Source organism: Ovis aries, chromosome 14 (assembly GCF_016772045.2).
Source record: "Ovis aries strain OAR_USU_Benz2616 breed Rambouillet chromosome 14, ARS-UI_Ramb_v3.0, whole genome shotgun sequence".
In the NCBI taxonomy this organism is placed as follows: domain Eukaryota; kingdom Metazoa; phylum Chordata; class Mammalia; order Artiodactyla; family Bovidae; genus Ovis; species Ovis aries.
In genome coordinates this window covers 3316748-3330390 of record NC_056067.1, presented here as the reverse complement: position 1 = coordinate 3330390, position 13643 = coordinate 3316748, and the positions used below count along the sequence as shown (strand labels likewise).

General features: G+C 39.1%; 1 long non-coding RNA gene across 2 annotated transcripts in view; it reads left to right on the top strand.

The window, feature by feature from the left end:
* LOC114117781 (uncharacterized) overlaps positions 1-13277 on the top strand; it is an 87129-nt gene extending 73852 nt beyond the window's left edge. The window contains exons 7-9 of one of the 2 annotated variants that reach the window (XR_006056045.2): positions 5892-6044; positions 8402-8516; positions 9751-13277. This is a non-coding gene — a long non-coding RNA (uncharacterized LOC114117781). Of the gene's footprint in view, positions 1-5891; positions 6045-8401; positions 9503-9750 lie in introns of both variants that reach the window. The other variant, XR_009596258.1, reaches the window with a different exon arrangement.
* Positions 13278-13643: the final 366 nt, after the last annotated feature.

Here is a 13643-nt window from a genome sequence, read left to right as displayed (position 1 = left end):
TAAATCCTTTCAGGATATAATTTCTTCTAAAAATATGTTTTTAGAGCATTATTTGTCTAGTTGTTGACATTATACTGGAAAGCGTGGAAACAGAGAGCATGTAAAACTCAAGTAAAATAACCTGTATACTTGTTTTCAAGTATAGAACCCTAAAATACTAGAACTAAAAGCCTTTTTAAGGATTAACTGCTCCAATCTTCCTCAGCCTTCCCTTTAACCATTTATATTTTTATCTTATATGTAAGAGATCTGTATTCTCTTAAGAGTGTGTGTGTGTGTGTGTTATATATATAAATATGTATCTCTAGAAATCACCTGGGTTTTTTTAATGAGATGACATAAATAATTTAATGTCTTTTCCCTCTTTTTTGCATATTAAAATGAGACTCAGAAGGGTCAAGTGACGTGGCCGAGCATATAGTCAATCAGTCAGAAGTTAGGAGAAGCCCCTGAGGCCCAGGGATCTTTGTTCAGTTTCTTTTTCCTTTGTTTGTACATTTGAATCAATAGGAAACTTAAGCCAATTAACTATGCATAGAATCCTTTCATCTATAAAGTCACAAATACTCCATAAGTTCATGTGCACACAAAGAATAAGATAATTTTCAATGACAAAATACAAGATTATTTTATTGGAGTACACTTTGAGTAAATATATGAAATAACAGCTTATGTAAGACTGCTAGAAACTTAGAGTCAGCCCCTTAAGTTACAGCAATCATATTTTAATGAGTTCTAACATGCATGTTGTAATCCACAATGAAACTGCGGACCATATTAACGTACATAGCTAAGTATAGTTTTCTGAGGGAACCTTTCTTTCCCTCTATAGTAACATACATAGGTTAGTGATGAAAATCTAATTGCCCCTTGCCCTGTGTGTATATGACGGACGTGTCTCAGGATGAATCAGATCATAAATGATAGTAAACTCTGGAGGTTATTCCCAGAGACTCCTTCATCATCACTGTTTTCTCTGCAGAGTGAAGATGTATAGGTGTATTAAAGGTATTTCGGTTAATTATTTATATTTTAAGGTCTTGCCTTCACAGTTCAAGCAAAAGCAGAATACTATTTTCCAGTATTGTTTCTGAGGAGAATAGCTGTTTGAAAATTAGCAATTACTTTAAAAAATTGAAGCATAGTTGATTTACAATATTGTGTGAGTTTCAGGTATATAGCAAAGTGATTCAGTTATACATATTTTTCAGATTATTTTCCATTGTAGGTTATTATAAGATATTCAGTATTGTTCTCTGTTATACAGTAAATCCTTATCTACTTTATATATAATAGTATATATATGTTAATCCCAAGCTCTTAATTTGTCCCTCCTCCCACCTCCCTTTTCCCTCTGGCAACCACAAGTTTGTTTTCTATGTCTGTGAGTCTATTTTCCATTTTGTAAATAGATTCATTTGTATTATTTTTTAAATTTCACATAAAAGAAATAAAAGCAAAAATAAGCAAATGGGACCTAATCAAAAGCTTCTGCACAGCCAAGGAAACCATAAACAGGATGAAAATACAACCCTCAGAATGAGAGAAAATATTTGCAAATGGTCCAACCAAAAAGGGGTTAATTTCCAAAATACACAGTAACATAGAAAACAACCCAATCAAAAAATGGGCAGAAGGCCTAAATAGATGTTTCTCCAAAGAAGATATACAGATGGCCCACAGGCATGTGAAAAGATGCTCAACACTGTTGATTATTAGAGAAATGCAAATAAAAAACCACAATGAGGTATCATTTCACACGGGTAGGATTGGGTACCATCAAAAAGTCTACAAACAGTAAATGCTGCAGAGAGTGTGGAGAGAAGGGAGCCCTCCTACACTGTTAGTGGGAATGCAAATTGGTGCAGCCACTGTGGAGAGCTGTGGATGCTCCCTAACAAACTAACAGTAGAACTACCATATGACCTAGCAGGCCCACTCCTGAGTACATGTCTAGAGCGCACAAGAAGTCTAATTGGAGAAGATGCGTGTACCCCAGAGTTCACAGCAGCACAGTTTACAACAGCCAAGACGAGGGAGCTGAGTGTCCATCAGTGACCAAAGATGCGGAACGTATATACAGTGGAATGTTAGCCATAAAAAATGACATAGTGTCATTTCCAGCAACATGAGTTGGACCTAGAGATTATCACACTAAGTAAATCAGACGGAGAAAGCAATTCCTTTTAAGAAGACTATGCATATCTTAAAACATTTGTAAAATGAGAAAATTTATTGGAGGGGGAATATCTTTTTTTTTTTTTAAACACCAAAACCATTTTGTATTGGGGTATGGCCAGTTAACAACATTGTGATGGATTCAGGTGAGCCAGAAAGGGACTCAGCCATCATATACATGCGTCCATGGCGGGGAGGGTGGTGGTAACATCTTAATGAAACTGCATCTAGGAATGAAATCTGCCACTAAGCTCACGCAAACGCATGATGTCCTCCAAATTCAAGTCCCTGTATATTTTGTTTCTTGGACAATGATTTCATACCATTCTTGTCGTTTACTTGCAGTGAGCACCGTTTCAAATGCATCCCATTAGTTTTTCTTCTTTCACAGGTTACCCTTGGTGAAATTGATCCAACCAGCAGGTTGTGTACCAATTAAAAAGCTTATTTATATGGGGTTGGCCAAAAAGTTCATTTGGTTAGCCAACCCAGGAGTAACTATCTTTTCAATCTCTCTCTGCAGTTGCATTGTGTCTTCTGTGATTTACAATATATCACAGACTTTTAACTCAAACTTCCTATAATAAAACTTTGCAGTTACTTATAGAAGAGATGATCTTTTTTTTTTTTTTTAACTACTGACAATAGTTGTAGACTCACAGAATAGCAGATTCAGGTGAAAAGGCCTTTATTTTAGGCTGTCAAATATAGTAGCCCCTAGCAACATATATCTATTTAAATATACAGTCCTTAAAATTAAATACTAAACATTCAGTTTTTAGTTCAGTAGCCACGTTCCAGTGTGCAGTAGCCACCTGTAGTTTGTGGCTATTACGTTGGACAGGGTAGAGAACATTCATGTCATCACAGAGAGTCCTAGTCCACAGGTCTATAGGTTCTATATCATTCCTAGATGAGATCTTAATGTCTGTGAAGATCAAAGAGTTAAAATTCTCCTTTTTCAAGTGTAGCTCTTTGTCCAAAGACAAATGACTTAAGTACATTTCACTTAAATCACTAAATTTAAAAGGAATCTCATCTGTGTAATTGTGAGTAGATATTCTTGAATGTGGTTATAAAGTGGTTGGGGATTATCCAAAGTCTTTACATTGGATTTAGGTATATGCTAATGATTTGTAAAATTTTCTGAAATGCATTGGGATATCATTTATGTAAGTAAATTTTGTTGTTTTTCAGTCACTAAGTCATGTCTGACTCTTTGTGACCCCGTGGACTGCAAGTAAATACATCCATTTTAAGTATAGATTTTCATGAGTTAAACAATGTACATACTAATATAGGTACCAGATCTCAAGATATAGAACATGTCATCACCTCAGAAAGTTCCCTGGAGACCCATTCCAGTCAAACCCTTGCCAATGTCCAGCTTTAGGCAACCACTAATTTGCTGCCAGGATGTATTAGATCTCTGTTCTCTACAGTTCAAGAGAGTCATGTATATTTAAAATACTCTTTCCTGTTGGGTTTACATTCTGTACACTTGCTAAACTCACCTTTTTTTCAGTAGCCTTTTTATGCAGATTCTTTAGGAATTTCATGGGTGATCATTTGTAAAGACAATTTTATTTCCTTATTTCTAACAGTTTGCCTTGTGTTCCTTTGTCTAGCCATTATTTCTTTGGCTAGAAGTTCTAGAATAACACTGAAAATAAACTGTTAAGAATGAACATCTTGTATTGTTCCTGAAGCTAGAACAGCCAATCTCTCATCATTAAGAATGAAGTCAATATCTAGATTATCCATCCATCAGTCATAGGAATCTGACCTCACACAATTGCAGGAGCTGGTTCAGCAGTGTCTTTAAAAGGCTGTGATCTTTGTATCTGATGCTAGATGTTAAGTCAACAAACAGTAAAAGAGGGGAGATTGATGTAAGGCCAGGTGATGATGGACAGGCTGGAACCCACAAACCTGAGCTGGAACCTGTGAGACTAGATTGGAGCCTGTGTGTGTTCGCAGTCTTCACCCTTGCAGGAGAAGCTGATACCTAAATGGCATCCAGCTCTCAAATCAAAGAAACTGGAAGAGGATTCGGTGGAAGAGCAGATACTTCAGGTCTGGCTGCTGCCACATGAGTGGAAAGACCCAGAGTCCCTCTTAACACTGCCATTGCTACCTCCCACACATTGTGACAAGTTGTATTTTCCTTTTGCTTCAGTTCAGTGTTCCTTTCCCCTGTGATTTCTTCTCTGATGCATGTGTCATTGAGAAGTATCTTTTTTTCATCTCCTAGTGTTTCCAGATGTTTCAGCTATTACTGATTCCTAGTTTAATTCCATCCTGGTCAGAGCAAACATTGTACGGTTTCTGTTCTTTCAAGGTTGTTAAGGAGTGTTACAGCCCAGAACTTGGTCTGTCTTGGTGAATGTTGCTGTGAGCTTGAGAGGAATGTGACGTGTACAGTTGTTGGATGAATTTGTCCGTAGACTACATTACATCCATTTGATTGGTGGTATATTGAGTTTAGTATGTACTTAGTTTTGTATGAAAAGATACACGTACCCCAGTGTTTATAGAAGTGCTGATTACAATCACCAAGATGCGGATACAATTACCAAGATGTGGATGGAAGCTAAATGTCCATTACTAGATGATGGATAAAGAAGATGTGGCGGGGGGCAGGGCGCGGTGTGTAACATTACTCAGCCTAGAAAAAGAATAAAATTCTTCCATTTGCACTAACACAGATGGCCCTAGAGGGTATTGTGCTTAGTGAAATAAGTCAGAGAAAGACCAGTACTTATGTTATCACGTATATGTAGAATCTGAAAAATAAATAAATATAACAAAATATTGATAGACTTAACAGATATAGAGAACAAACAAGTGGTTTCCAGTGGGGAGGGGGAAATGGAGAAGGGCCAAGAGAGGATTAGGGGGTTAAGAGGTACAATCTACTATGTATAAAATAAGCTAACAGGATATATTGTACAGCACAGGAAATATAGCTGCCTTATAATAACTTTAAGTGGAGTATAATCCATAAAGACTTTGAATCACTGGGCTGTACATCTGAAACTAATATAAATCAACTATGGTTCAATAGAACAAATTATCATATAAATAAATATATCATAGATATTATATAAGATATATGCTATATAAAGATATCATAAAGATGTAAAGATCCCATTATGGGAATAAACTGTAACATATCTAGTAATCCTATGGATAAAACTTTGACAAGGTTGAGAGGTATACCATATTTCACTTACTATAAATGTACTTTATCTGTGAAATCAAAATACATCTTATTGTTTGATAATATTTTCTTTTTTAGTGGTAGATAATAGTACAGTGTTGTTTCCTTCAGTTTGATGAAATATGGCAAAAGATGCCTTGAATTAAATAGCCAAACATTCTGTATTAAAAAAAAAAAAGAGCAATTGAGAAAGGAGACTGTTTCTTTACAAAAGAAATGTCTAAATAGGTCTAAATAAGGTTGCTAAATTATGTATAAGGCTGGCTGTCTAAAGGCTAGTAAATCATATTATCAATATTTTGTGGCTTACCTCTAACTTTATTGGGCTGTAAACTGCTTGCACATTTATCGGTTGTGGATTGTTAATCAAATATCCTGTGACCGCAAAGTTACACCTCCAAGAGTTTCAGGTAAGAGGCCAGCAGAATTCTTACGAAATGCTCTGACATGGTGAAACAGTAATCATTGCTTTCTCACTTTCTGGATGCAGCCCCACAGGCCACCGTGTTCTCTCTACCGAGATGCATCCTAGGTTCAGAGGGACATGGTGGTAACTCTCATCTGCTGCACAGCCTCACCGGAGGTTTATTTACAATGTACAACCCAGACACGCCAGCTGCCGCATACTAAAAGGATGTCCTAGGTAAGAAATCAGTGTACGGCAGTCCCAGAAGACCCTCATTTATCTTCCAGCCAGTAAATTCCATCTCAGTGTTTAAAGGACAGAACTGCCTGAGTCATCCCCCAAAGTAGGAGGAAACGGTTACAGACCCACTGCTAACCCCTTCTTACCCAAAGTGAAAAGTAAAAGTGCTAGTCTCTCAGTTGTGCCTGACTCTTTGTCGACCCCCATGGAGGCGGGAGCCCACCAGGCTCCTCTGTGCATGGAATTCTCCAGGCAAGAATACTGGAGTAGGTAGCCATTCCCTTCTCCAGGGCATCTTCCTGACCCAGGTGTCCGATAAATAATGCTTCCAGGAATTATCTAGCTCTGGTTTTGGGTGGCGGTGATAACTTTTTTTTAAGGCAAAAATCACAATTTTTATACAGATACATAAAAATCTGTGACCTGTATTCCTTCCATAATTCAAGCCAGCAAAATGTTCCATTGGTTCAAAAGAGAATTCAAATACCCATCTACAGGCAATCGGGAATGCTGAAATGAATTTATAAGTGAATGCTAGCCAACATTTACAGGACAGTAATCAATTGCATTCTACAAGATTAAATTCATTAGCATGTCTATAGAAAAATAATTTATAGTACTATACATTTCCTTCTACGTCCAGAGTTATAAATAGCTCAAAAATACTTAATTAGAAGACATGGAAAGATGAGCTAGACAGAAACCCAGTAATCATCTGTGTGGGTGGGTGCAAAGTGTTTCACAGTTTTTCCTGACAGCGGCCCCTTTTATCAAGTATTTACCTAGAGGTGGATTTGCTGGGTCAGGGGGATTCCTATGTTCAGATTTAGTGGATATTGTGACAATTTAGCTACGCACAGCCATGTAAAGTTCTTTCTATGCTCTTGATAATTCGGAAGCTCTGAGCCTTAGTTCAGATCTACAGAGGATGCTTGTTTACATGGCCTCATTGGGAGTTCTCGGGCATTCCAAACCACTGCAGGTGGTGACCAGGGTCTGAGCTCAGCTCCGCTGAGAGAGAGGGCTGGAGGTGGGGATGAGGGTGGAGTGAGACGGGGGACACAGGCGACGTGTGTGTGTGTCAGATGGCTTTACCCAGAGGAAAAGTCAGCTCTCTTATCTTTGGGACAGGAGGTTGATTTCTAATTAGGAGCAAAGCACGTATCAAAATTAGGCCCCCTCTCATCGCTCAGAAATTGGGCAGTGATGGACGCTGTCTCCCTCCACATTCTAAGAGCTAGGTGGTAAAATTGCTGAGAGGCTTTTAAAGGGATTTATATCTCAAAGAAGCAGAAAAAAATGTACAAGTTTTCTAAAATACACATTCTAGAAAAGGGAGATCTGGTGTCTAGAGTCCGGAAAATCCTGTGTAGAGTCTAGACAAGCTGAGGGTAACATTAAGGCCATCTTGGCCCATACAGTCAAGTTTCTTAAAAACCACTGGAACAGTCATATAAAAGGGCTGTATATTATAAGTGTATAGGAAAATAGAATCGATAGGATGTGTGTGTTTTCAGAGAGACTGGTTGAGTTACATTAATTGGCTTGCAAGGGAGAAACAGATGCAGACGTGGAGAACACATGTGTGGATACCAAGGAGAGGGAGGGGCGTGGGATGAATTGGGAGGTTGGGACTGACATGCACGTGACTGTGCGTGACAGGTGACCCGGGAACTCAGTGCTCCGTGGTGGCCTAAATGGGAAGGAAGTCTAAAGAAAGAGGCCATGTGTGCTTGCAGCGGAAACTGACAACACTGTAAAGCAACTGCACTCCAAGAGAAAAGAGACTGATTCGTGTAGTGACTGAGCGCTGGGCAGTCTGAAACGTGCAGGGTGAGCTGCAGACCCAGGGAAGAGTGGCTGTTGACCTTGGGCCTGAAGGCCATCTCCTGGCAGAACCCCCTCTTCTTCAGGGGACCCCAGTCTTTTCCTCTTAAGGCTTTCTAACTGAGTGAAGGAGGCCCACTCACATCATGGAGGATAATCTGCTTTACTCAAATTCTACCAGTTTCAATGTTAATCTCACCCGAAAACTATCTTCGTGGCAGCATCTAGACTGACTGTATAACCAAAATTATCTGGGTGCCCTGACCTCACCAAGCTGACACATGAAATTAATGGTCAGAGGCGGTGGGCCTGGTACACAGAGAAGCCCTCTAACAAGCTCTGTGGCGTCCTGACGCCTTTCTGGAGAGTAAGTGTCTCTGAGAAGCATTCTCCGGCCACTTTTACTGAGCACATCAGTTACGTAATGGGGGAAATTCAGATAACTGGACACCAACTAGGTTCTGGTGCGTTTGTAAAGTTTCAAAGAAGCAGAAACAATCATCATTTTCCTTTTCTGGATAATGAAGCTGGCTTTGAAATATATGAATATCAGAAGAGTGTCCTGAGGCAAAGCAGATATACCACTGTTTAAGGAAACGATCCAATTTGGGAGCAAGAACTGTGCTTTCCATTGGCGTACAGGTAAGAAGATTCTGACCTTCTGATGATAAGAGTGTATTATTTCCGTAGCAGCAGGGGACCCAGCACACAGTCTGAGAAGTAAAGAGATTTGCAATTTACATTTTCACTGTGATATGTGGGGGGGGGAGAAAAAAAGAGAGATGTGGAAATAGAGCTTTCTTTAGAGTTAGCCTACACACCTACAACCCATGATAAGAATTAGATGTAGTTAGCCTTAGAAATGATAAGTTTAGATACTGTGCAGTGCTCAGTACTTTGGGAGAGAAGGAGATAGGAGAATGAAATGGGAAGATGCATTCAAGCACTAAATAGAGATGTTAAGAAAAGCTCGCAGCAGATGAAGTTATTATTCACCTGATGTGTTGCTATCTCTCAGATCACTGGATACACCTTAAAATGCAAATTGCTCCTATCTAGATACTGGCAATTTTTTCCCCCTCTCTCTTCAGGAGTTAATATTGGTTTTCTATGCAGGGCCCTGTTTTTCAACTGCCAAAGTCCTACGTAAAGGCAGAGTTGTTTTAATCCATTCCCACAGGTTCCTCCTGCTCTTGGAGCCTGTACTGTCCTTTACTGTTTAGTTCTGAAGCGTCTACTGGTAACACCGGCTTCTGATAAAGAGGAAGTTAAACCGATCTACAGAAACATACTTGTTTGATCATAGCTGTTTGATCATGTGCGTAATAACAATGAATTCCAACTCTAATTTTCAGAGTCCTGGTTTTGATTCTTATGTAATAATGATCAGTAGCAGAAGAGGCCACTTGAAAATGGCACTTTGGCATAAGGATTCACTTGAGCTGATGGCAACAGAGAGCAGGCAGATGCAGGAAGAGCTCTCTGTCTTCCCCTACGTGCCTGAAAGCAGGACATACATTTGTAAAGGTGTCCTGTCTCCTCTCTACCAGGAAGGACAGAAGTTAATCACCTACAGCAACTCTAAACTCCAGACCCGAGAGAGCACCAGAGGAGTCTACACAATAAAGGTGACTGATCACCCTTATCTTCCATTATTTCCCTGTATATTTATCTTGCCACAATTTGCTGCCCTGGACACTCAGAGTCCTTTTCTTTTGTCTTATCACTTCTCTAAAAATTTATCGATCTTTTTGTTAAGATGCCAAGTAAGCTCAAGTTCTAACCAGCCCTTTGAGTTACTTAGCTCTGAGTGTTGCCTTGGTATGAGAGACACACGTGTTAATAAACTTCTGTTTTTCTTTTGTGGATCTGTTAGGGGAAACACTGACTGAAACCACCCCCCTTGGCCAGGAAAGATAGTAGCCACTTGCACAAGGATTCTTAACAACAGGAAGACCTGGGAAGGAATGTGGAACTAACAAGCTACTACCGACTGGAAGAATTCAGGAATGGCCCAAAGGAGACACCACCTGTCCTACCTACCAACCTCCCACAATCCTCCTTGCTGGAATCCATCTGGCTGAGTGACGGGTGCACCGCTAGGCAGGACCCTGAGTCAGTGATTGGCCAGAGACAACCCTGGAAGTAATCCCAACACCGTAAAACCCAAGACCAGGGGGCAGAGCCATCCTCCTGGGCTCTCCTTCCCAACAGTCTCCTGCTTTGTCAGCCCCTGTGTCTCCTAGAACAATTCATTTCCAAGTGTTAGACAAGAGCCCCCTCTTATCCTGGAAGGGATCCACCTTCCTGCCAAAGATCTGTCTTTGCAGGGCCCTAGAGAACCAAGGAGGGTGGGGGGAAAGGTTTTGATCCTTTCCCTACAATAATAAAGCATGCTGTTACAAATATTAATACTTTCTCCTCCTCTATTCTATTTTCTAAGTAATACACTCTTACCCTCACCCACTTATAATGCTAAATATTTAATTCTTTGAGTTCATAAAAACACCTCATTTGCTATATTTCCTAGATTCTAAAACCTTAGCAATAGCATACCTTATTTTTTTCTGAAATGTTATAAAATTTATAAACTAAATATAAGTTATGGTATCAAATGTGATATTAGGCCATAAAACTAAAATTAATATAATTTATACATCTATGCTTGTGGATAAAACTATGAAGTAAAGCAAATTAATGAAAAAAGGGGATGTGTCAATGGAAAGAATGGATTTGATTTCTTGAAATGAGAAAGAGTTTCTCTTTTATTATTATACTTACATATACATATACTTCATAAACATATAAAGTTTATGAATGCATATACTTTGTAAATTTATACATATATGTATGTATACACATGGTAGCTCTGTATCATTTGTGAAGACATCAGTTTGTGCTGGCTGATTCCTGATTTAGACTGAGCATGGGCTATTACTGTCTTTCGAGATGATCTTCTTTAGTCATTGTTTATGTAACTCATGGATTGAATGGCTTTTGAAATAGACTTTCTCTAACTTAGTTGGGAATAAACACTTTTGACAAGATTATATCCTATTACTTCCCCAAGATCAATCTACTGGAAAGCTTGCTTTAAATTATAATTGTGTAAAAGAAAAAATTTTCCCTTACAGCAGCACTTGCCTGAGAGACATCAAAATGAAAACTATTTCACTAAATTTCTAACCAGCTAGCATTGTTAAAGTATCGTCAACTTTGAGTGACCCCACCATGAATGCTAGCCTGGCCTAGGAGGAGAGCTTTCAGTCCTTAATCAGAATGCCCACTGGAGAATCCTCTTCTAAACCTTTCAAACCCAGGGCTTTCCCCCGTCTAAGTACTCAGGGAAAATTCTTTACTGGTATGTCTTTGAAGCTGACAAAACAAACCCAACTTTTAAACTTGCCTTGTTTTGTCCTTTACTGGCTCCAGAGGGTATTGCAATTTTCAAACCTAGGTTCAGGATACTTATTTAATTTTTTGTTTATTTAAATCTGAAAATATGCTTGAGAGAGTGAAGTTCAAGTAATATTCAGTCTATATTTTATCTGATATTAACTCTTCTGATGAATTACCTTTTTTAATAATTTCTTAGAACAATAGTCCTACGTCTGATGTTTTTATGTCAATACAAAAAAGGCAAACTGAATTTTTTCCTCTTTTCTTTTGCCTCCTTTTATTTTCTGTTAATAACACTAGTGGTTTGCAAATGAGGTTTGCTTGTTTGTTTGTTGTAGTTTCAGCTTCTTTAAAAAATCCGTTGCCAAACCTTGGCTTGCTCCTCTGCTGCCTAGAGTGCACGTCATGAATGTATCCAACTGAGCTCAATTATGTCAAACAAAGCAAAGAGAACTTGGGAGGTGCTTTTTTTATCCACACCTGCTTCTCCAAAAAAGGAAATAAATTGGAGTAGTCTTTTCAAGGACTCACTGTGGGCTGTCTGTGAGAATGTGGGTATATTTTCTTAACAAACTGGTAATCCATCCTCCATCTAAATTGGTTGAACACTACAACCATCATTGTTTCCATTTCATTTAATGCCCATAAAAATGAATTCACTTGAATTCAATGGCTGTAGGCTCAGAACATTTGCAGTATATTTGTGCTGGACCATAAGACAGATCTCTTCGCTATTTTTATTCTCATTTTATGAAAGAACATTTACACAGGAATAAAGAAGGTAAAGAAAAATGCTCAGAATTCCATCATGAATTAAATTATTTTCAAATTTCTTCCAACTCCAAGCTCACATACTGATTTTATACAGCTATCATCAATGCTTTTTATGATTATGTTAAGCATTTTTGCCATTACTGTACATTTTGTAATGATATTGAGTGGATTCATAATATTATACCAAGCAAGAGTTTCCTAACCACACTTTCATTCTAAGTAGTGGAAATTTAAGCTATTTCTGTTTAAAACAAATTACTTCAGTTCAAATAACAAATGCTAGAGAGGGTATGGAGAAAAGGGAACTCTCCTGCACCACTGGTGGGAATCCAAGTTAGTGTAGCCACTATGGAGAACAGTATGGAGGGTCTTTAAAAAACTACAGAGTTGCCATATGATCGAGAAGTTCCGCTCCTGGGCATACATCCAGACAAAAGTATAATTAGAAAGAGGCATGCAGCCCTATCCACAATAGCCAAGACATGAAAGCAACCTAAACGTCCATCGGACAGAGGAACGAATAAGCAGGATGCGCACACGTACGATGGAGCGCTCAGACCTAAAGAATGAAATAGTGCCGTTTGCAGCACCGTGGATGCAGGCAGAGTCTATCACACTAAGTATGTCAGAACGACGAAGAGAAGCTCCACATGACGTCACTTACACGTGGAATCTAAAACACGGCGCAAGCGAACTATCTGCAAGAGAGGAACGCGCTCACAAAGGACAGGCTTGTGGTTGCCAAGGGAGAAGTGGGCGTGGGAAGGGATGCACTGAGAGCTTGGGGTTAGCAGGTATGGACTAGTACTCAGGGAATGGACAGACAGCAAGTCCTGCCGCACAGCGCAGGGGACTATAGCCAGTCTCCTGCAGTAGACCACAATAAGAGTATTTTTAAATGTATGTACACGTGCATGCCTGCCAAGTTGCTTCAGACGTGTCCGACTGTGACCCTATGGCCCAGGCCACCAGGCTCCTCTGTCCCTGGGATTCTCCAGGCAAGAATACCGGCGTGGGTTGCCATGCCCTCCTCCAGGGGATCTTCCCGACGCAGGGATCGAACCTACTTCTCTACTGTCTCCTGCAGTGGCGGGTGGGTTCTTTACCACTGGCGCCCCCTGGGAAGTCCCATATATGTGCAGAGATGAGTTATTTTGCTGTACAGCAGAAATTAGCACACTATTTTAAGTCAACTATACTTCAATAAAAAATAAAGTGTAGTTGAACAGTGATGTGAATGGATTTTTCTCATTTTATTACAAATAAATTTTATATGTTGACATTTTTAGATCTAACACTATAATACTTCTCTAATGACTCCTGCTATAAGCATATTCTAGTTACATAAACATTTCTGAATGATTTGGGTATAATTTATAGGCATCACCTCTCCTTTTTAACAATAAATTCAGTGACTATTTACTAAAATATGGATTTTCTTATGTAATCACAGTATATTTATCAAAATCAGGGTACTTAATCCTACCCAACACCATTTTGTATTCCACAGTTCAAGTTGCACAGTACCAGTTGTCCTAATCATATCCCTCATAATAATTTTCTTGGTCCAAGTCCAATCCAGAATCAATTTTCAGC